Below are 24,614 nucleotides of genomic sequence, written 5' to 3'. Positions count from 1 at the left end.
AGCTCTGATTCTGCTATTGGCCCTTAGGACCTTGAACAAACCTTCCATCCTCACCCCATTTATCCCTGAGCTGCAGTGTCCCCTTGAGAAGATCAGAGAGGGTGGCCTCTGTGCTTCCTTTCAGCCCCGACACCGTGTCACTCTTTGACTGCAGCCTCCTCCACCTAACCCTGGGAAACATTGCTGAGGACTTGTGGAGCCTGTCGGCTGGGGGTTGATTATCCTTATTCTCATTATCATTTCTAATCATGACATAAACACTCGGTTGATATCAAGAACAGGATAAGGGTTTGAAAGAGGTATAATATTTTCCCAATAAAGATCTTACAGGCTGCCATTCTCCCTTCCACCAACATAAGGTACTAGTTCCAGAAGAATGAAAAGTTGCTGAAAGCTGTGAATTACCCACAGCAAATCAGCACTCTTTCCACTCATCACTCTGTGGCCTCATCGTCTCCATTTGTCTGTGGGATCCTCATGGCTTTCTGGATGTTAGAGACACTAGTTCCTTAATTTTGATTTGTTGCTCTGGTTCTTAGTGGGTGAGAACTGCCTGCATTTCATGAAGGCATGTAATAAGTCTCAGATGAGACCTTACTATAGTTAACTAGAAATGTGATAAATGTAAGACTCCATCTTCAAACACACACACACACACACACACACACACACACACACACCTCTATTCGTTTATAATAGTGATATTGTAAAAGTGATTTTGGAATTGTTTCATTCCATATATTTCGAAGCACTTTCTTATATTTCTTCTTTCACAGCCCTTCACTAATAGGCCATGTATCTGGTTCTGTTCTGTTACTGGAGATTATTTTAGGGGAAAAATATATAATGACTATCTCTAATGGTTAAATTTCAAATGAAAAGCTCCACCTGCCTTCATTTTTAGCATTAGAATCGATCAGCCTTTTTTCCTACTCAAGCTTTCTACCAAAGTGTTCTCTTATTTCTGTGAAAAGCAAACATAAGCGTTCACCAGTTTTCTCCAGAATGTGGTGCTCTGGGGACAAATTTTCACTGCCTCTTGTTACTAATAACAGTCAACATGCTGGAATCCCACATACCCTTAAAAGGTATCAGTAACTATGCCAATGTGAAATAGGAACCACCATTCCTTTGAATCCAGGCCAAAAGTTTTAGTACACTAAAACTGGGACTGGAGATGATGTGAAATAGAAAATATGGTATTTTTATTCGTAGGTTGTTCTGAAGGAAGTTGCCATATTAATCTTTAAAATCATTGCTTAAATACAATAATCTCTTACATTGCTATATAGCTTTAGAGTTTGTAACCTACTTTGATATATTTTGATATATCCCACAATACTCCTGTGAGACAGATGGCCAGGAGACATACACACACACACACACACACACACACACACACACACACACACACACACAAAATGACATTCATAGGATGTCCTGACAAGGAGACAAAGTAAACAAGTGAAAACAAATTTTGGAACCGTATCATCTGATTCCTAATACTGTCCCCTTTCTGCTGTCTACACTGAAATTTCGTGGACACGTGCAATAAACTGTATGGACTGGACCAGTTTTTTTAAAAAGCATCAAATACCCAGTGATCCCCAGCCCCCAACACAGTACATAATCTGAGATTCCTATTTATGTCTACTGGGTTAGTTACGCATCAGAGGACTCTACTCCAGATGGGTCTTCAACAAAATAAATAACTTTCTTCCTCCCTCTAGCTCCACTGCTCCACCATTGCATTGGGAAAATAGGGGCCAGTTTACTGTCTTTAAAGCACCTAATTGCCAGATGACATCCAGGCAATTGTAGACTTTAATCATTAATGTATTTCCCTTAGAGGAATGTGTTTTGGGTGTATATGTGATTCTAAACTATAAAAAACTAGGTAACCAAAATGAAGCAATTACTTTCTGATATGTTGAGAAATTTTAAAAAGTTGAACTTCCCATGACCATGAATTTTTAAGTTCTGTTTATGGTATTACTTTCCACTCAACAGTTCAGAATTGTCCTTATGGCCAATAAAGGCAGATTGTCTCTCTCTGTCCTTGGGGACATATAAAGCCACATAAAAGCAATTGGGAGAAATTACTTAATTTAAGTTTTAAAATGTTAATGGAGGGTAAACAGTGACCAAACCGGATGCTGAGCTATTGACCTAGGTCTTTGGGGCCTTTCAGGTTGCAGAATAGCTGTTACTTCCTTTAAGCATTTGCAAGTCAGGCATGGAAACTTTTAAGCAGGCTCTGACAAAAGTGCTGGTTTTCATTCTGTAATTGCACTAAGTAGAAGCCAGCTGTGAGCCTCTCAGGACCCTTTATTGGACTGAGATTTTAAACATTTTGCTGAGTAGGCAGTAAAGTTTTCTTCTCTTTATTCCCACCCTCTTGGTGAAAATGCACTCTTAATAAGCTGAAAGGAAACGGGGTATGAAAATAACAAATGAAGAACTTGTGTTGAACACAGATTTTAGTGCTTCCCTAAAGGTCACACAAGCCACCAAATGGAACTTAATTTATGACTATTACATACGAGCTGTGTGTGATACTCAGTAAATATTTGTTGAATGGATCTCATATTGGTTAACTCACTTTGTGCATATAGTATGATAGACGTATATCCAGTCTATCTGCAAGGCCAGTAGCTTTCCAGACAAGAATTGTTTGCTCTGAGTTGAGGCTACTTTGTATAAGGCCAACAAACTAAAAGATGCACATGTCTTAAGTCAAAATCATCACCACACCTCAAAAAATGCTACTTTGCATGTTCCTGATCATGAAGATGAAAGCATTGCCTTCATGGAGAATGGATATGATGGATGTGATTTTTTTCTTTGGTTCATACATCAGTTGTCCTTGGATGACCATTCAGATCAGATTCATGTCTTACAAAAAGATGATCCAGTTGTAGGTCTTGACTCTGATGGAACAGGTTGATTTTCCAGTTATTCTGCAAGTGACAGATTCAGTAACCATTAGTTGGCATTCTCTCTTACAAGCCTGAAATCACCCTTTTTTTTTTTTTTTTTTTTGCGGTACACGGGCCTCTCACCGTTGTGGCCTCTCCCGTTGCGGAGCACAGGCTCCGGACACGCAGGCCCAGCTGCCATGGTTCACGGGCCCAGCCGCTCCGCGGCATGTGGGATCCTCCCGGACCGGGGCACAAACCCGTGTCCCCTGCATCGGCAGGCGGACTCTCAACCACTGCGCCACCAGGGAAGCCCCGAAATCACCCTATTTTGAACTCAGGTTTGTGGATTAAATGAGCTACGTAATCATGCTATAGACCCAATAAAAACTATTTAAATATTCTATCAGTGCCTTGGAAACATCCCCATAATACATAATGCCTTACAGTGATAAACTGTAAGGCAAATTTCTGTGGTGCCAGTTACTATGGGCATCGATACACAAATGCTGAGTCATTGCATGGAAAAGGATTAAAAGGCTGAATATACCTTTAAGAAATGTCTAATGCAACCATAGTTACCTTTCTCATTTCTCCACAGTCCAGTGAGTTTTTTTTTTTTTTTTGTCCAGTGAGTTTTTGTTCTGTTTCTTAATCCTAGAGTGTACAGTAATCATTTTAGCTATATCACATAGAGGAAATACAGGGAACAGACAGCTTAATGCGTTCATTTTATTTATTTCATCCATCCAACACCTACAGGATGTTCTAGACTCTGAGGAGAAACAAGAATGAATAAGTCCTGGGACTTCCCTGGTGACACAGTGGTTAAGAATCCGCCTGCCAGAGCAGGGGACACGGGTTCAAGCCCTGGTCCAGGAAGATCCCACATGCCATGGAGCAACTAAGCCCGTGGACCACAACTACTAAGCCTGCGCTCTAGAACCCACGAGCCACAACTACTGAGCCCACATGCCACAACTACCGAAGCCCAGGTGCCTAGAGGCTGTGCTCCGCAACAAGAGAAGCCACCGCAGTGAGAAGCCCGTGCACCATAACAAAGAGTAGCCCCTGTGTGCTGCAGCTAGAGAAAGCCCGCGTGCAGCATCGAAGACCCAATGCAGCCAAAAATAAATAAATACAAAAATAAAAAAGAATGAATAAGTCCTATTTTCTACCCTTAGCAAGTTCACTATAAGTAGAAAATCAACTCAAATAATCTCTCATATTGATCCCTCCCTCCTGTGAGTCCCCATGCTATTTTGGAGCCCTTCTTGGGGATATAGTGTAGTCTGTCTTTAGAATCTTATGTGTGTTCCTTGCATGCTTCTTGGTGGACTTGGAACTCCTGGAAGCAAAGACTGTGTCTTCCTCATCTTTGTATCCCTGGTTCCCACTATTATTCCTAGTGTATATTATGAACTTACACGTTTTAAAAATGAATGAATGATCTGATGATTTTGCCACTAACAATCTATAAGACTTCTAACTAGTAATCTGGTATCTCTGGGGCCTGTTTCCTCATCTGTAAGTGAGGAAGTGAGGATAATGCATGCTACATCTTATAAAGTTATGATATCAAAATTAGATGCATTAAATTTTGCAGTCTGTGAAACACTATACCAATGAAAAGAATCACTCTTATTAAAATGGAATATATGCTTTCATTTAACTCTCAGTTGCCATTTAACTACACCTGGCAATGATGTTTGAAGGGATCTCAGGGGCCTTACTATTAGTGGAAAACTCAACCATCATGCATCCCATAAAATTTTCCTTCCTTATAATGCTCAATTGTTAAAAAAAAAAATTTCAAGTAAGTTCTAATGAAGCATATTAAGTATAGCTTATTCGTCAAACTCTTAACCTCTGTCTTGACCATAAAATATGAATTATTGTGGTGTATGACTCTATTCAGGGTATGATAAATGCTGTACGTACTTCAGGAGGAAACTATAAGGTATGTTTCTGGCTTGCCTTGAGGAAGAAATAAATGGCCTATGCAGTCACTTCCATCTCTGGTTTCAATGATTAATGCATCCTAGAGGAACAACTTCCTTTAGGCTGCAATGCCAGTTGCTATCCTTATTTCATCCCTTGAGTTTTACAGGGAATGTGAACTGAAAAATATTTAGCTTTTATTTTAGATAACTTTTTTCCTTGACTCCTGCTTGTGTCTTTTACATTTTTTTTTTTTTCCATTCTGGAGTTAGTTTTTCTTGTGCGTATCTAGGTTGTAATCTAGGAACACACGGGAGGTGATAGAGATAATGCCGGGCTGTGCCTAAGGTTTGGAGGTAGAGCGGATGCTCAGGAGGCTGTGAGAGGCCTCAGCAGCTCAAGTGCCAAGAGGTTCTGTGTGTCTTACCTTGTTACTCACTCATGGCCTCTATGAGGCTTGGGACCAATCAGGATTCCATGTTAGTGCCAGGTCTTCACTTGCTATGTCGTTAGGTGCAGTAGATAAGCATTTTGTGAAACCATTTGAGTGTATTTTGCATTCTTTCATGAGATGGTTAGTCAGGTGTGGCCACAAGAGGGGACAAGGTTCAGGAAAACAAAGTTTATTATATTCACAGCTTCTAAAGAGAGGCACTGCATGCCATGAGGGAGTCATGTAGTGGGAACATCAATGGGGCCAGCTCAACCAAGCAGCTGGGGGGGCCGAGAAAGAAAGAGGACTCATGGGCAAGTGCCTTTATTGGGGGTCAAGGTGGAGTACATAAGCAAAAGGCACAAGAAGGTTTTCTGGGTGTGTTTGAAGGTCACTAAATCACAGTCGGGGCAGGGAGGAAAGGGTACTTGTGGCAAGGGCCAGCCTTATGCCACCTGTGCAGAAGCTCAGGGCCTCTATTTATTCACTGCAATGGGAATAATCCATTGTCTTATTTTTTTTAAATCATGATTTCATGTAACAAACATTGAATGTCTGCAATATATGTCATCAGAAGAAAAGCAAAAGGCAAAAAAAAGAAAAAAAAAAGAATTAGATACAGCATCCACCGTTAAATTGCTTACGATTTGATTTGATCAAAATGCCTTACCGTAGATTCATCAACATTCATACTTCAAATGACTAATGTGCATCAGTCATTTAAAATAACCTTAAAAAGCATGCTGATTAATAACTATATGAAGATAGCAATACTATGCAAATGCATAGGATGCATAGGTACGGGAGATTGAGGTATTGAGACTGAGGGAAAAGGACTGATATTAAAAATCCATTTGCTAAAATCTCAGATCACGGTATCTTATTATTTTCTGAAGATTTTATCCAGAGCAGTGATTTTTCCTCAGAGTCCATATTTTTGTTGAGGCTTGGGGATCTATGAAATCCATAATATTGTATGCACGACTGTGTGCACACGAGCATCCTTCTGGGGAGAAATCTAAAGTTTACGCTAATTTCTAAAAGTAATAATCCAGTCATATTAAAAATCACTAATGCATATTTGACTTATAATTTACTTCTCCTTTTAGGGAAGACAGTGTGTTTGGTGGAAAGATCCTAGAATTAAGATGGAAAGGCATAGGCACGTGCAGTGACAATAGGATGGTGGAGTTGGTACCTTTTGCGGTTCCCATCACGGGTGACAAAACCTTGCTGGTGTGGGAGCTGAGCTCTGGACCCACGGCCGAGGCCTTGCAATCTTCTCCCAGTTTGGCCTTCTGTATTCAGTCCGAGTCTTCCCAGATGCAGCAGTGGCCGGTCCTGGGTTCTATGCCATCATCAAGTTTTATTCAGCAACGGATGCCCACAGAGCCCAAAAGGCATGCGACCAGAAGCAGCTTTTTCAGACATCTCCAGTGAAGGTTCGTCTCGGCACCAGATATAAGGCAGTTCAACATAATACGCCTGCCCTAAACAGCTCCAGATACCAAGAATTGGCAAATTACTACTTTGGTTTCAATAGGTGGTCAAAAAGGATCATCAGGCTTCAGGATCTTTCTAACCTTGAAGAAAGGGAAAAGGAAGATATTGTGACACCACTTCACAAGCAAAGCCTGAAGTTCTTTTGTGCTTTAGAGGCGGTATTGCCCTCCCACGAGTGCAGGAGTCCCGAAGTTGGCATGGCTGAGGAACCTGTGGATAACTTGGAGGAAGGGTCATTATCATTCCTTATGAAAAGGAAGCTAACCCAGAAGGTTGCTATTCAGAAGGCTATGAGAGATGCATTCCAGAAACAGCTGATTGTGGTTTTAGAAAGTGGTAAAACAGCTGTGGCATGTAGACCGTGTGACGAGGTCACAGATGCTAGAACTGAAGAAGAACTGCAGGATTTAATTCAAGTATGTGGAGATAAAAGCTCAAGGGGTACACAGCCAGCGTAGCCATAATTCAAAACAACCAGCAGGATTTGGAAGACTTTGGCATGTCTACTCAGCTCTGTCATCCTTAGGAAAAGGTGAAACTCTGAAACTGCTTTTGAGGCAGGGAATTTCTAGGACTTTTCCAAGTCCCGAGCCTTGTCTCTGGCCCCTTATTTGAAGTTTGGACAGCAGGATCGAGGGCCATCAGTGTACGTCTACAGTTGTGGATCCAGGAGAAGACACAGGCCTTTTAGAACTCCCCTCTAATAGAATTGCAAGGATTTGGGAAGAAAGTAACTATGGCCTTAAGTGTGATTATGCTACAGTGTTTAAAAACTATTCATGCCTTTCAAGTAAGGTATATTACCCAGATCTCAGCATCTCACATATATCTTGTGTTAAATATTTTGCCGAAGAACCTTTCTGTAAACCAATTATATGGATGCCTCAAATTAGGGATTAAGTTGTCAACGTAATTTCTAAAAGAAAACATTAATGTACTGCATATAGGGTTTTTATTAAAAAGGAGCAAAAAATGTGTTTCATGTCATTGAGAGCTTAATTTGGGGCTAGATTTCTGATTATTTAACTCACCCCAATGTTGCAAAGTTTGTTTTGAAGGGAAGAAAGTAGAGAAAGAAAAGGTGGTTATGTTCTGAAAAATGTAAAAATTTTGAAAGTTTTTCCTGTACAATATAATTATTTTAATTCAATTTAAATCAGTCAAGGAAACTTCAGACGTATCCATGTTTGGGCTTTAAGAAGTCTAGCTTCCTGTGAAACGTGAGAGGAAAGGATTCCATATTGATACTAAAGATTTCGGAAGCCTGATTATAACAACAGATCCATTCCTAAATGAGGCCAATCTTGGAATCAGTTCCATTTAGAAACCATTATGTGCTAGGCACTGGAAATAAGATGAAGCTCCTTCTGTCTTGGAGTTTAGGTGTTAAAGGTGTACCAGACAATTAAAAAGGACTAAAATTAAATAGATTATGAAAAGGACTGTGAAGAAAGTAAATAGGGTGCTAGTTACAGTATTTCAAGAAAATTACTTAACACGCTGACTTTAACATTCTAAGTGTCTTCTCCATGTGTGCACACAGGGTAGACCTCTGAAAAGTGACACAGTAGTTTTTTCTAGATTCATGGCTCTGTTGAGACAAGGTGGGATGTGGGAAGTTTGCCCATGCTAATGTAAAGGGCCGTTCACTTGGTTTTAGACTCTCTTTCCCAGAATGAATTGCTCACCTGCCCCAAACCCCTTCTACAGAAGTTCTGGAGTCATCACTGATTCAGTGGTAACCCCTAATAACAGAGTGGTGAATTAATAATGAGACGTGAATACTGAGAGTTTGGAGGAAATGGCAACATTTTATTTTATTTTATTGTTTTTTATTTTTTTGGCATCTTTGTTGGAGTATATTTGCTTTACAATGGTGTGTTAGTTTCTGTTTTATAACAAAGTAAATCAGTTATGCATAAAAAAAAGATGGAAAGGCATAAATTATAGTCCTTAATTCTTTCCTTTCTACCTGTGTGACTTCAGAGAAATTACTCAACTACGGTGTCTTTATCTTTAAAATGGGCAGATACTCTGTTTTCACCTGAGAGTCAAATAAAATGGGTTATGTGACTGGCTAAAATAAATAAAAAATATACCACATAGAGATTATTACTATTATCTTAGGTTATTTGGGCTTTTGCATCTGCCAATCCATGATACTTTTATTTGTTAGTTAAAAATTTTATTATATTACCAAGTAAATATATCCTTCCTACCTTGCCAATGTTGTCAACTTAGTTTTTCAAAGAATGATTACCCAGTTCATAGATTTTCCATGTTTTTGGAAGCCTTTGTTTTTAAATGAATCAATGTAAGTATCTAATACACCATGACAACTGCCTAGTCTATATCATAGTAAGGGCAGGAGCAGGGTGACCACTGTGCTAGTGCAGAGCCGGGGATATCCCTGGCCTCTGTCAGATTCTACAAAGGAAACTTGGGAGAACTACTTTTGTTTCCTTTGAATAAAGGTCAATAGTAGGTTGAGTGAATGAGGTTGAGGAAGAAATAGAAAGAATAGAGATGAATGTGTTTTGACATTAGATTATGAGTTGAATTCCCTGCCTTGTCTCCATGCAATCGTAAGTTCTCATATTCTTTCTGAGACTCAATGTTACTATTTTTAAAACGGAGATAAAAAAGAATGATCTCACAAGATTATAGTAAGCCTGATGCAATTATATCTGTAGGTTGCTGCTTGTCAACTATAAAGTGATATACTACTTTAAATGTTGTTAGTCATTGAGGAATAATCATTTCAAGACAGTTCCAAAGTGCAAGATGATTAGATCACTCTCTTGGCGTTTGTTCTGATAGGATTTCACTAGTATTTTATTTATTTAAATATATATATTTGAATATATACATATATATACACACACACATATATATGTAGTCTGTGTATACTCATTATTTGCTATTTGTTTGGGGACACGTGTGATAAGTAGGCTGCATCATTAGTTGACAGCAAACTTCTCAAATGAGAATCAAAGATGACATAAAAACCAGTGAGAAAGAATTTGGAAGAAAAGGGAGAGTCATGTGGTAAAAAAGACAGAAACTGCCACTTCATATTAGAGAAGAACAGAGGTAGGAAGGAGGTGGTAGTGACCGCTAGGACTTTCAGAGGTAAATTTTGTTCTGAAAGTGGAAAAATGGGAAGCCAAATGATGTAGAAGTATAACAGTAGCAGAGACAGTGATTGTAATAGAATAAAATTATTAGTAGGTCGTTTCCAGGGACTCTTCACTGCAGTTTCCCATCTATGACAAACTAAACGTCCTTAACAATTGAGCACATATTCTGCTTATACCTTTTGTTCCCTTCCCCTACTCCAAATCTCAGTGCTAATTAGCAGCACATGTTAGGGGAAGAAAGCCTGGTAAGACATTCCTACATGAGATCTGGGTTTGCTTCAAATCTCCCAAATGCCCTCAAGCTCAACAGATGGTTCTTGCTTTTGTTTAAAGAAGAATAACTTTGAGGTATCAATAGTGCAACACCCCAACCCTGCTGCCTTTTAGTGAAAATTAAGGCAAAGGGCATGTTAACCATATCAACAAAATAGGAGAAGTAAAAGGGAAACCCATAGGTTCCTTGATGGGTGACAGAGAATTGGTAAATAGATCATAGCTGGTGGATCAAAACGGAATGACAAAAAGGATGTCCCCCAAAATGGAATCACAATTTCAAAATAGAGAATAAATTATTTAACTGTTTAAGACCCTGTAATTTTTAGTGAGTTAAAACTTTACCTATGTAATAAGCTTTATGTTCAGATAAAATGTGATAATGTTTATAGGATGTTATATTGATTAACTCACTCAGTTCCTAAATACAGTGGGATGGGTGGGGTGTCAATTCTTCTCATAACCATTTTATATATAATGAACCAGAGAAGTTAAAATGTTCTCCTAAAGTCATGCAACAAATAATGCAGGAGTCAAAGGTCAAATGCTGGTCTTCTGTTGCCAAGTCCTTTGTTTTGACAACTATTCCTAATGGCTAAAGAAGCAAATTGGAAACAAAACAAGAAGGAGAAAGAGAAGAGAAAGAAATATAATTCAGTCAGATGTTTTCAAATATTTAAAATGTATTTATTTTGAATTTTCATACAGTGAAATTCACTCGGTGTACAGTTCTATTACTTTTGACAAATGCATAGAGTCAAGTAATCACTGTCATCAAAATTAAGGTACAGGGCTTCCCTGGTGGCGCAGTGGTTGACAGTCTGTCTGCCGATGCAGGGGATGCGGGTTCGTGCCCCGGTCCGGGAAGATCCCACATGCCGCGGAGCGGCTGGGCCCGTGAGCCATGGCCACTGAGCCTGCGCATCTGGAGCCTGTGCTCTGCAACGGGAGAGGCCACGGCAGTGAGAGGCCCGCGTACCGCAAAAAAAAAAAAAAAAAAAAAAAGATACAGAGCAGTCCCATCACCCCCCAAAATTTCCTCACGCTGCCCTTTTATATTCATCCCCTCCCTTGCCCCCAGTCCCTAACAACCATTGATCTCATTGTTCCTCAAGTTTTGCCAATTCAAGAATGTCTATCAATGAAATCAAACAGTATGGAGCTTTGAGTCTAGCTTCTCTTTGTTTTCAAATTTTTTATATGAGTGCTTGGAATCACCTGGAAAATATGTGAATATTTCCCTATATTTTTGTTTATATCTGAAACTGTGCAATCCTGTAGAAACCGCTGAATTCCCATGTTTATTGTGAAAGATGATGTCCAAATTCTGAGGCAAATCATTGTTCATATTATACCACTAATGGCTGTACCTAATATACCTAGATGGAATACCAACACAGAAAATGCAAGTCTGGCTGTTAGGGTTTTTGAGTGTCACCATCATTACTACATCAGACTTTTGACTGAGATTATGAGGAATAATTATTGATATGTGATTAGGTATATCAGCTACCTCTTTAAATCAGCCCTCTGCACAGCACTGTTACTTAGAAGTCTATGTAAATTCCTTTACATGCTTTTACATCATGCGAGTCTTATGTTGCCACTTGATGGGGAAAAACATTAAATCTTTTTAGAACATTTTGTTCGGTTGAATATTGCGTTAAAAAGTATTTCATAATATGTGCTTGAAATTGTAGGGAGAACTATGTTAGGAAATCAAATATATACCCAAAAGCAGAAAACAGGAGCTTCCCTGGTTGCCAAGGGAACCGTTGTTTGCAAATTTCTGTTTATTGAATGTTTGACTGTAAAAGAACAAAACTGTTGAAAGGGGGAAAACCTCTTTATCTTGAGTGATAGAATATGAATGTTACTCCTTTCTGCTTGGGAAAAGAAACATAAACATGGGATTTCAGGCTAGATGGGCTTCTGCACTCTTTTGTAAACTGCTTAAACCATACGGTTTGTTAATTCTTGTTTGTAATTCTTTGTTTCTTATGTAATTGAGCTATTTTTTCCCCAAGAAAAACTTTGCAGTTTATTTTTATTGATAGCATACAACACATTTTATTATGCTTTCTTTCTTCCCCTTTAGTCACATGGTGACTTAATTCTTTTTAACTTCTTATTTTGAGTAAAATATTAGAATTATAGAAAGCTTGCAAAAATAGGACAGACATCTTGCAAAAATAAGATATCCTTTACCCATTTCTCCTTATTTTATCAACTTATATAACCATGGTACATTCAATTGTCAAAACCAGGAAATTAACATGTGATGCCATACTATTAACTACAGACTTATTCCAATTTCATCAATTTTTCCAGTAATGTCATTTTTCTGCTCCAAGATCCAGTCCAAGATCACACATTGTATTAGTTGGTATGTCCCTTTAGTCTCCTCCACTTTGATAGTTTCTCAGTCAGTATTTGTCTTTCATGATCTTGGCACTTTTAGTGAGTATTGGTCAGCTATCTCTAGTCGAACTTTTAAAATGCTTGTTACAAATCTTAGCTGAAATTTTAAATGTTTGTTACCAACCTGCATTTGTTTCTTTGTGAGTTGTAGGATATTTATTAGAGTTTTAGTGATTTTTGCTTAAAAGTTACAAAAACCCCCTGTATATTAAGATGCTAACATTTGTTTAAAAATATTTCTCCCACATGATTATGTTATTAGGTATACATAAGGGTTTATTTTGGTTTTATTTTTTCTAGTTTGTCTATGTTCACATTGACAAGCTTTTCCTACTGATGTCTTCCGTTATAGAAATCAGAAGTGTCTACAAATATTTTATTCTAGTTGTTTTATAGTTTATTTTAGGGTATTTAGTATTTTAATTGATTTGCAGTTTACTTGTGACTTCCATCACTTCTAAGCATAATAAAATTATTCTTATGTAGGTATAAGAAATATTCACATGTATTTTATTTTATTTTTTCAAAATCTGTTTTTTTTTTTTTTTTATAAATCTTTACTGGAGTATAATTGCTTCACAATACTGTGGTACTTTCTATTGTACAACAAAGTGAATCAGCCATATGCATACATATATCCCCATATCCCCTGCCTCAGGGGATATGAGCCTCTCTCCCACCCTCTGTATCCCACCCCTCTAGCTCTTCGAAAAGCACTGAGCTGATCTCCCTGTGCTATGCTGCTGCTTCCCACTAGCTATCTATTTTACATTTGGTAGTGTATATATGTCACTGCTACTCTCACTTCACCCCAGCTTCCCCCTCCCGACCATGTCCTCAAGTCCATTCTCTATGTCTACGTCTTTATTCCTACCCTGCCACTAGGTTCATCAGTACCTTTTTATTTATTTATTTATTTTTTTAGCTTCCATGTATATGTGTTAGCATACGGTATTTGTTTTTCTCTTTCTGACTTAACTTCACTCTGTATGACAGATTCTAGGTCCACCCACCTCACTACAAATAACTCAATTTTGTTTCTTTTTATGGATGAGTAATATTCCATTGTATATACGTGCCACATCTTCTTTATCCGTTCATCTGTCGATGGACATTTAGGTTGCTTCCACGTCCTGGCTATTGTAAATAGTGCTGCAGTGAACACTGTGGTACATGTCTTTTTTGAATTATGGTTTGCTCAGGGTATATGCCCAGTAGTGGGATTGCTGGATCATATGGTAGTTCTATTTTTAGTTTTTTAGGAACCTCCATACTGTTCTCCATAGGGGTTATATCAATTTATATTCCCACCAACAGTGTAGGAGGGTTCCCTTTTTACCACACCCTTTCCAGCATTTATTGTTTCTAGATTTTTTGATAATGGCCATTCTGACTGGTGTGAGGTGATACCTCATTGTACTTTTTATTTGTATTTCTCTAATAATTAGTGATGTTGAGCATCTTTTTATGTGCCTCTTGGCCATCTGTATGTCTTCTTTGGAAAAATGTTTATTTAGGTCTTCCACCCATTTTTTTAATTGGACTTTTTTTTTTTTTGATATTGAGCTGTATGAGCTGTTTGTATATTTTGGAGATTTATCCTTTGTCTGTTGTTTCATTTGCAAGTATTTTCTCCCATTCTGAGGGTTGTCTATTTGTCTTGTTTATGGTTTCCTTTGCTGTGCAAAAGATTTTAAGTTTCATTAGGTCCCATTTTTTAATTTTTGTTTTTATTTTCATTACTCTAGGGAGTGGGTCAAAAAAAAAAGGGTGGGTAACCACCCTCACCTTGCTGTGGTTTATGTCAAAGAGTGTTTTTCCTATATTTTCCTTTAAGAGTTTTATACTGTCTGGTCTTACATTTAGGTCTTTTATCTACTTGGAGTTTATTTTTGTGTATGGTGTTCATTAGTGTTCTAATTTCATTCTTTTACATGTAGCTGTCCAGTTTTCTCAGCACCAGTTATTGAAGAGTCTGTCTTTTCTCCGCTGTATGTTCTTGTCTCCTTTGTCGTAAATTAGGTGACCATATGCGCGTAGGTTTATCTCTGGGCTTTCTATCCTGTACCACTGATCTATATTTCTGTTTTTGTGCGAGTACCATACTGTCTTGATTACTGTAGCTTTGTAGTACAGTTTGAAGTCTGGGGGCCTGATTCCTCCAGCTCCGTTTTTCTTTCTCAAGAATGATTTGACTATTCACGGTCTTTTGTGTTTCCATACAAATTGTAAAATTTTTTGTTCTAATTCTGTGAAGAATGCCGTTGGTAGCTTAATAGGGATTGCACTGAATCTGTAGATTACTTTGGGTAGTATAGTCATTTTCACAATATTGATTATTCCAATCCAAGAACATGGTACATTTCTCTATCTCTTTATGTCATCTTTGATTTCTTTTATCAGTGTTTTATAGTTTTCTGGGTACAAGTCCTTTGCTTCCTTAGGTAGGTTTATTCCTAGGTATTTTATTCTTTCTCTTGCAATGGTAAATGAGATTGTTTCCTTTATTTCTCTTTCTGATTTTTCATTTTTAGTGTATAGGAATGCCAGAGATTTCTGTGCATTAATTTTGTATCCTGCAACCTTACCAAATTCATTGATTAGTTCTAGTGATTTTCTGGTGGCATTTTTAGGATTTTTTATGTATATTATCATGTCATCTGCAGACAGTAACAGTTTTACTTCTTCCTTTCCAATTTGTATTCCCTTTATTTCTTTTTCTTCTCTGATTGCTGTAGCTAGGACTTCCAAAACTATGTTGAATAAGAGTGGTGAGAGTGAACATCCTTGTCTTGTTCCTGATCTTAGTGGAAATGCTTTCAGTTTTTCACCATTGAGTATGATGTTTGCTGTGGGTTTGTCATATATGGCCTTTGTTATTTTGAGGTAGGTTCCCTCTATGCCCATTTTCTGGAGAGTTTTTATCATAAATAGGTGTTGAATTTTGTCAAAAGCTTTTTCTGCATCTGTTGAGATGATCATATGGGTTTTATTTCTTAATTTGTTATTATGGTGTATCACATTGATTGATGCATATATTGAAGAATCCTTGCATTTCTGGGATAAATCCCACCTGATCATGGTGTACGATCCTTTTAATATGTTATTGGATTCTGTTTGCTAGTATTTTGTTGAGGATTTTTGCATCTATGTTCATCAGTGATACTGGTCTATAATTTTCTTTTTTAGTGATATCTTTTTTGGTTTGGTATCAGGGTGATGGTGGCTTCTTTGTAGAATGAATTTGGGAGTGTTCCTCCCTCTGCAATTTTTTGGAAGAGTTTGAGAAGGATTAGTGTTAGCTCTTCTCCAAATGTTTGGTTGAATTCATCTGTGAAGCCATCTGGTCCTGGACTTTTGTTTGTTGGAAGATTTTAAATTACAGTTTCAATTTAATTACTTGTGATAGGTCTGTTTATATTTTCTAATTCTTCCTAGTTCAGTCTTGGAAAATTGTACATTTCCAAGAATTTGTCCATTTCTTCATGGTTGTCCATTTTATTGATATATAGTTATTTGTAGTAGTCTCTTACAATCCTTTGTATTTCTGAGGTGTCACTTGTGATTTCTCCTTTTTCATTTCTAATTTTATTGATTTGCATCCATTTTATTCTAGATTTTTTAAATATATAATTTGAAATGCATTTTAGTGCCTATAACTCTTTACTCCATCTGCAGTTTATTATTTAGTTTGATCTCAGGCTAAGGTCAAAGTGATGTTTTCTAAATAATCAACAGTTTTTCGAATATCATTAACTGAATTCACATACTATTCTCATTGATTGGTATTGCCTCATTCTTACTATATTAAGTTCCTTTATATTCTAAGATCTGTTTATGGGCTATTTAGTTTGTTCCACTGATTTTCTGTCCAATTTTCTCTCACTAATAGAGTATTTTCATTACTGTGGCTTTATTATAGCAAATTTGCCCTCGTTGCTTTTGATTTTCAAAACGTTATCTCTTTGGTCTTTTCAGTTTTTCAAGGGAACATCAGAATCATTTGGTCAAGTTTAAGAAAAACTCACTGTTTTTCTGATTATTTAGATATTTTCTATCTTTTAGTGAAATTTTAGTGTTCTTCAAATGGCTGTAATACATAACTTACAAAAGTCATTGTTTTAAAGGTTTGCATATTCAATCTGTAGATGTTATCTTTTATCTTTATATATTTAAATTGTTTACTAAAGGAATACAAGAAAACTAAACAGTTTTTGTATTATCTATTATATAGCTACTTGATTGAACTCATTAAATCTAACAGTTTAGCAAATTGTTTTTGTTCCTCAAGTAATGATGAATTTTGTCTTTTTTATAATTTTTTGTCATATCTTGATTTATTGATCAAAATTCCAGAACAGGGTTAAATAGCACTGTGGATAATGATTCTCTAATATTTTGTCATTAAATATGATTCTGAGTCCAAAATTATGTTGAATGCAAGACACAGATCAGATACTTTAATGAAAAAAGAGAAAAAAAAAAGAAAGTCACCAATTTCCTATTGCCTATTGGCATTTCTAAAGGATTATCAGTTGTGAAGGAATGACCACAATTTGACATGTAAACATACAGTTCTCACCAAATGAAATTGTCAAGTCGGGGGCTATTTAAGAATAAATATGGGTAACAGTCTGCAGTTTTTAAAAATCCCTGGATATTTTTGCTCCCCTAAAACTTTCTTGTTAATAATTATCAGCAAGAGATTAAATAAGAGGTTTATCTCAGATACAAGGGCTTCATGGTTAATTGAATCAATAGTCTCAGCTGCTGGGATCACCAGCTTCTGGTACTCAGTTATTGAGAGCTCCATTAAATCAGATAACATATGTGAGATGTCAGCAAGATGCCAAATTCACAATAGATACTCAGTAAATATTAACCACCCTCACCCTGTCCTTAAGAGGTAATAAAATATTTACTTAAGAAACACAGGCCGGCTTTCTAGGAGTTGGCAAGAACCTAATAGAAATCAAAGAGGCCTGTAAGGGACATTGTGAGTTAGTGGCAACTTCCTGCTTTCTACCTCCATCTTGGCTCCTGGAAATTTCTCCGTGCTTTCCTCACTCTCCTCTCCCTAGACTCGCTTAGCCCAAGTCCTGACACATTATCATTTTCTTCTCTTATATCCTCAGAGACGTCTTTGGGCTTTTAAAGAATGGACTTTGTAAGGAAACTAAGAGAAAACCCAAACAAAACCCCAAATAATAATAACGTCATAATAGAACACAGGGTCTCCATTCTAAGAATCATAGAATTTTAGTTAATTCTAGGAACATTCACTGCATATCACACCCTATGCAGGGCACTACAAAGATTAAGCCAAGACACCTATGGTCAAAAAGACCCTTGGGGGCTTTCCTGGTGGCGCAGTGGTTGAGAGTCCGCCTGCCGATGCAGGGGACGCGGGTTCGTGCCCCGGTCCAGGAAGATCCCACGTGCCGCGGAGCAGCTAGGCCCGTGAGCCATGGCCGCTGAGCCTGCACGTCCGGAGCCTGTGCTCCGCAACGGGAGAGGCCACAACAGTGAGAGGCCCACGTACCGCAAAAAAAAAAAAAAAAAAGACCCTTGGTTTGAGCTATGGCTGCTGATCTGGGTGCATCGCCATGAGAGCCTCTCAGCATGGAAACATCTAACAAGGAACATCCCCTTCAAGTGTGTCAACTTAAAAGAAGAGGTGGAGGATTTCTGGACTCCAGGGCTTGGCTGGGATCGCTCTTTAAACATGTATCCCTGTTCCTTCCAATCCTGACTTTACATGAAACCCCTAACCCTGACTTTGCGCTCTGTTAAAGTAGGACACAAACGGATTACTACCGGGTATTCTGGGTGAGAGTGGCTTTCCTATTCTTTTGCTAAATATCGTAATTATCCCTTTAAGGAAAGGGCTAACATTTATTATTTGTCTCTTATTGGGCATGGTACGGTAAATTTGGGTTTCAAATCGTGGACGATATGGGGATTATCAGTCACTCTTCTGGAAACGTGTGGAAATGGAGGGAACTTGTTGCTAGGAATAGGAGAGCCACTTCAAACGAAAAGCCAAGGAATGGAGTACAGAGGGCTCAGTCAGCAATATAGACAAAGCAGGGAGCAGAAGCCTGGTCTTAGAACTGTATTCTGTGATAACAGGGAGGAGGGTGTATGCTCAGACCCAGAACAGAGGACCTCCTGTGTGCAAAACACATGGACCAGCAACCAATGGGAAGATGGCTACATGAAATCCTGAGCAGGGAATGATTGGAAATTAGTAGTTTGAGTCCATTACTCATTTAAGGGTCAGTAATATTAACAGCATCTACTTTATTTAGAGAGCTACTTAATTTTATGTTACTGAAAATACAACAGATATTTACAATATAGGTTAAGTAATGACTTCCTTCTTTATAATCTTATGTTTCGTTATATGGACATAATTTCTTACAGTGAATTCTTCTATTTTAGACTTTTCAGGTACCCAGCCATTCTTCCTCTCATTAGTTATTTTACATAGGGGTGGAATTAGCTGGCTGTGATACCCTTTTCTGGTTGTCCTTATGGATAGAACACAGAGGTAAATTTATATCATCCGTACTTCAGAGTACGGTATTATCTATTTGGGGTTTTCTCTCTCCAGAGCTAAATGGCAAGGAATTAGACATCATAGCTTAAAATCACACGCCTCAGAGCCAAACTGCCTGGGTTGGAATTATGTTCTCTCTTATTTCCAACTCTATGAACTTGGGCAAGTTCCTTCTACTTTCAGTGCCTCAGTTTCCCCATATATAAATGAGAATGACAATAGTACCTACTTTATAAGAGTGTTATGTGGATTAAATGAGTTCATGTTTGTAAATCACCTAAAACAGTGCTTGGCTTGTAGAAAGCCAAATGTTTTAAATAAAATTTAGAGATTTTCACCCCTGCCTAAACTTTTAATTTTATAGCTTTATACACCCAGTAAATTTTCACAGAGCTCCTAATAAGGACCATGCATTTCACTGATTGAAGAACCAGGCTGCAATATTAGAACAAGTAGTATCTGTATGATATGTTCAGTTTACAAAGCTCTCCTCATTTCAGTTTAATTGTTATAACAATACTATGAGGAAGGCATTATGAGAATTCTCAAGAATCTCATTTTTAAGTAAATAGGCTAACAGAAAGGAAGTCAATGGATGGATGGATGGATGGATGGATGGATGGACGGATGGACGGATGGATGGATGGATGGATGGGTGGATGGTTGGATGGATGGATGGATGGATGGATGGATGGATGGATGGATGGACGGGCTGGCTGATGCGTAGCCAGGTAGATAGGCATCTGACAGTACGAATATTACAAATTTGTACAATTTCAGCTTTAAGTGTGGACTTTATTTTTAAAAACTGGTTGAGAAAGGGTTTACATAATCTAGGAATAAAATATTTGCAGAGAAGAGGAAGATACTTTTTCAAAAAAGGAAATTATAAGTGAGAAAAAATGTGTTTGTTTTGGATTTATGCATTATAGCAGTGTTGAAAATCCCAAAAAAATCAAAAAAGGAAGACTTTAAAAACAAAGTGAACCAGGCCAATTGACTTTCACTTTCCAGGCTCAAGAAATGCTAAAAAACAAGCAGAGGCAGAGGCAGGTTATTATTACTTTAATGAGCTACAATGATGCATAAGAAAGGGAAACACTTTTGTACTTTCTGATGTGTTTACTTCTCCATCAGATTAAAACGTTTACATAAAAGGTGTGAAATCTCTGAAACTGCTCAAATGTTTTTTGTGGTTATATTAATTTCTCAATCCAAAGTTTTGATTATTTGGAAACTTTTCATGTTGGGTGTTCTGTAAGCATGGGTTTCCAGAAGTCTGTAGTTAGGCATTATTTAGACTAAACATCTGGAAGACTAGCATAGTGTAAGTCAAAGATGGTTAGTTAGGGCCTTGGGGATGGAGTTTTTCCAAGTGACTTTGGGAAAATCATTTCTGTTTTATGGTTCTCAGTTTCTTCTTTTACAAAATTGTGGAATTTGGACTAGAGTAGGCCTAAAAGCTCCTTGCAACTGCAGAACCAGCCAGTTTTCACTCCAGCATTTTAACTAGGATTTTGTAGACATTGCTTTCTTTTGTTTTACATTTTTGACTGAGTTCACTCCTCCTTGGAAAAATGACTCCTCAGGAAGCCTTTCTGAAAGGCCAGTTAGTCTTCAGGCACTTCAGCGGGCTTAAAATAATCAACGTGTGTCTGTGGCAGCTGCCCAGCCAGACCACGCACAGGAAAAATCACCCCACCCCTGGATGGGCTTCACACTAGAGACCCACACTTAACTGTGACCCTATTTAACTTTGCTGTGTAGCTGGGACTGATCAGACATAGGAGGCTTTCATGAAAGGGGAAAGCTTTGACTTTTAAGATGAGACCTGGAGGTCAGGTCTGTTCAACCATAAAAAAGATGCTTATGAGGGTAAGTCCTTGAAGAACTCATCATGGCTTCTTTGAAGTTACTGCTGATACTATATTTGGGGATCCAGTAAGCTGCTTAAATAAAAAAAGAACGGATAAGATGGTTGGATTAAGATGGAAAAGAAGAGGCAAACTTGGCTCTTAGGAAAGTTTTCCCAGTGTTCCCCAAAAGGAATATTTTGGGGATTGATTTTACTTTTAATTGATTTTACTTTCTCCCAAATCTCTTTGACTTTTACATTATCCAGATGACCCACTTGCATGCTGACTTCATCTGGTGCGGTGGAGACACGTGATACAGATTTCTTGAATCACTACCTTTGTTTGCACAAGAAACCTGATGTTGAAGGCTTAGCCTTTCTGGAGGTGGTGGTCACCACAGTTAATGGAAGAAACTTTGAACTAATGTCATAGCTTCCTACTTTATTACAGAAGTAGACCAACTGGGAACCTTTCTAATCAAAGTCCTCAGGCTTGTGCCGCCTCTTGCTGCCAGCAATCATGACTACTGGCAGAATTGTGTCCACTGGGCAAGGTATGTTTAATTTCATTCTCATCATTATCGTTAACATTCACTAAATGCCTATCTGTCCTAAATACTCAAGATAACAAGAAAATATGGCAAGTTCTTGTCATCACGATGGAGAGAAGGCATACTTAAATAGAAATAATTGCAGCAACCTCAATTGTGGGTTTGCTGGTGTATGTATTTGTGTAGGTGAGTTTTAAGTAGTGTCACATAGATTTTTCTATTTGCTCCTTACAGCAACCCCTCGAGGTAGACCATGCAGGAATCATCACTGCTATTTCATTAATGAGTTTATTGAAACTAGGAGGGCAGTGTGGTGACTTTTTTGAGGTTCTCGAAATGGAAGACAGACCCAGCTCATCTGTCTTCTTACAATTACAAAGTGTCAAATTAACAATACAATTGACTGTAGAACTTTGAACTGCATGGGTCCACTTATACGCACATTGTTTTTAATAGTTGAATCCCAGGATGCTGAACCACAGGTATGGGGGAACTGCATGGAGGGCTGACTCTAAAGTTATATGGGATTTTTGACTGCGTGGAGGATGGGTCCCCAACCCCTGCGTTGTTCAAGGGTCACCTGAATTGGGAATGACTGTAAGCATCCTGCCATTTACGGATGTAAGGATAGAGGGACATTCTCATGTAAGACTAAATCATTAAATCATTGAACGAATGCCGCTGAGTATTTTGACCATTTCTCAGTTCTGGAAACTAAGCTTAACCTCTCCAGCCATTCTGAATATGAGATTCTCACATTGTACTTCTGGATTAGAAAGAAATACCTTGTATTTTGGCATAAAAATAGGTGTCTATTCTAGGGAAAAACATGGTTGAAGTAATATCAGTGTCATTAACCTCCATTGCCTGAGAGGAGTCTGTGTTCACAGACTCTGGGAGGGCCAGTTCCTCGTGGGGATTTTTCTCTTCTGTTTGTCTGACTAAACTTTCCTTAAATGTCAGGTCAAAGAAGTGACTGTATTGAATCTTCCCAGTTACTGAATGAATGGCAATTCTCTTGACTTTTTGAAGGGAGGTCTTGGTCAAGCTAAGTCTAAATTTCCTTGGGTGTTCTAAGTCTCCTGTGTGTATTTTGGATAGGAACAAGTGGTATAGAATCCAGTGGTTTCTTCCTACATTAGTCACAGTGGCATTAAGGTTTCTGCATCTATTTCCATAGTAATCTGGCCCATTACCACACAAGGAGCTTACAGACATCTGTATTAAAGGGAAAGACAGAAATATTTAGTCTGTCCTAGAATAGTGAACTGTTTAAAGAGAGGAGTGTAACAGTCCAAGTGATAACATGTGGAAATACATCCACAACCACTTATAATTCATTTTCTCCTTAGGCCTATAGTGTGAAGGTAAACTACCAGTGTGAAGTAGTAGAGCTAGAAATACCTGAAATATTTAACATTTAAGCCTTGTTTTCTCATGTGTAAAAATGAGATTACCACTCACCTTATAATGATGTTAAGAAGACTGAATGTGATAATATATTTAAAGTGTTTAGCACAGCAGTACAATGCGTGGTAGCTATTACTATTATTATTATTACCATTATCATTTTGCAGAAATGTGCATCTGTGTACAAGTGAGATTGAACTGGTGAGAAAATGTGAATAATTAGTTTAGCAAAACTAACCACAATGGCTAAGAAAGTAATTTAAAGTAGATGTCCTCTTATTAGAAATTATTTTTGCTGAGTAAAATAACACTTCCTTATAAAGTTTCATATAACTCTGAGCAGCTGCATGTAAAAGCTTTCATAATGAAAGGATAAATTCATAAAAGCCTATGGAATTGACCGCTGTGTCTTCACTCACCTGGTAACTCATGGGAAAGATAAGCTGAATGCCTTCATTTTCACTGACTTGTTTGAATCGGTTATACTTAGGTTAATATGTATGTATATGTATATACGGGGGAGTATGTGTCTGTGGCATTACAGAGTTTTCTGTGGCATTAAAGCACTTTCTGCCCGCTTGGGACCCATTTTCACCATTCCAATGTCCCGAATAATTTGGCTTTAATCACAGAGACAAGATCATCCAAGTGAAAGAGAGAAACCTTTCAGGAGATAGACTGTGGAGAGTTATAATGTTCATCTGTTTGCTTGTGTATCCACAAACAAACCTTGCCTCCTGTTCCAAGACTAGCAGGGGCTGCGGCATCAACAGCACTCAACAGCTCATACCACATGGATAATGCATTGTGGCTTAGGGGTGTAACTCCATGGCAAACACATAACTGTGTACTGCTGGCAGTAAATGTGCTAAGGAGAAAGCCAGAGGAGAATTCCTTTTTCAATCCATTTCCCATTAACCAAGCTGTCTCTGGGACTTGTTTTGGTTATTGTCAGGAGTCAGATATATTTACCACGCTGTTACTGGCTCCATAGAATCAACAAACCTTTTGCATCCCATGTGTGTGCTATTTAGCCTCTGGAAATAATATCTCCTTTTGAAATATTTTTTGGGATGATTCCCAAACTTTGGTAACTGGAGAACCAACAGTAAAATAGTTTTTTTTTTTTTCTTTCTTTCCTGAGAGAGCAGCTGAGGTGGCTTAAATGTATACTTGTAAGTAGAATTTCACTGCACTGCTCAAGCCATGGCTGCCTGATTTATGAAGGAAAAATAAATGACATTGCTGTATGATATACTGCTTCCTTGAACAAAATTCTTTAGGATACAGAAGACTACTTCTGACTGACAGGACAGCTGGAAAGGCGCTAAAGAACAAATTCAAGGGAACACACAGAGAGAGGATGGGGCAGGTCCCATGATAGAGTGTGCTGCCACCTATCTGGCTTCAGATCTAAGGTATCGGTAGCCACTGCTAAAAATATTCTTAAAGGAACCAGATTTTTTACTGAAAGAACTCATTGATTTTGTACACACATTTGAAGGGCTACCTTAGACCTATTTGGAATGGCTGTGGCTAGTGGATTGAGTTGGTAGAAATTTTAAGAGAGATTCTAGTCAGCATAAGAAAGGACACTGGAATGGCCA

The 24,614-nt window shown here is 38.0% G+C and overlaps 1 protein-coding gene and 1 pseudogene across 1 annotated transcript in view; both read left to right on the top strand.

Annotated features, from left to right (window-relative positions):
• P3H2 (prolyl 3-hydroxylase 2) overlaps positions 1–24,614 on the top strand; it is a 159,643-nt gene that overhangs the window by 68,448 nt on the left and 66,581 nt on the right. The window lies entirely within an intron of this gene.
• LOC137225030 (RAD52 motif-containing protein 1-like) lies at positions 6,417–8,349 on the top strand (annotated as a pseudogene).

This window comes from Pseudorca crassidens, chromosome 5 (assembly GCF_039906515.1).
Source record: "Pseudorca crassidens isolate mPseCra1 chromosome 5, mPseCra1.hap1, whole genome shotgun sequence".
Lineage (NCBI taxonomy): Eukaryota > Metazoa > Chordata > Mammalia > Artiodactyla > Delphinidae > Pseudorca > Pseudorca crassidens.
This window is presented reverse-complemented; position numbering and strand designations above follow the sequence as displayed.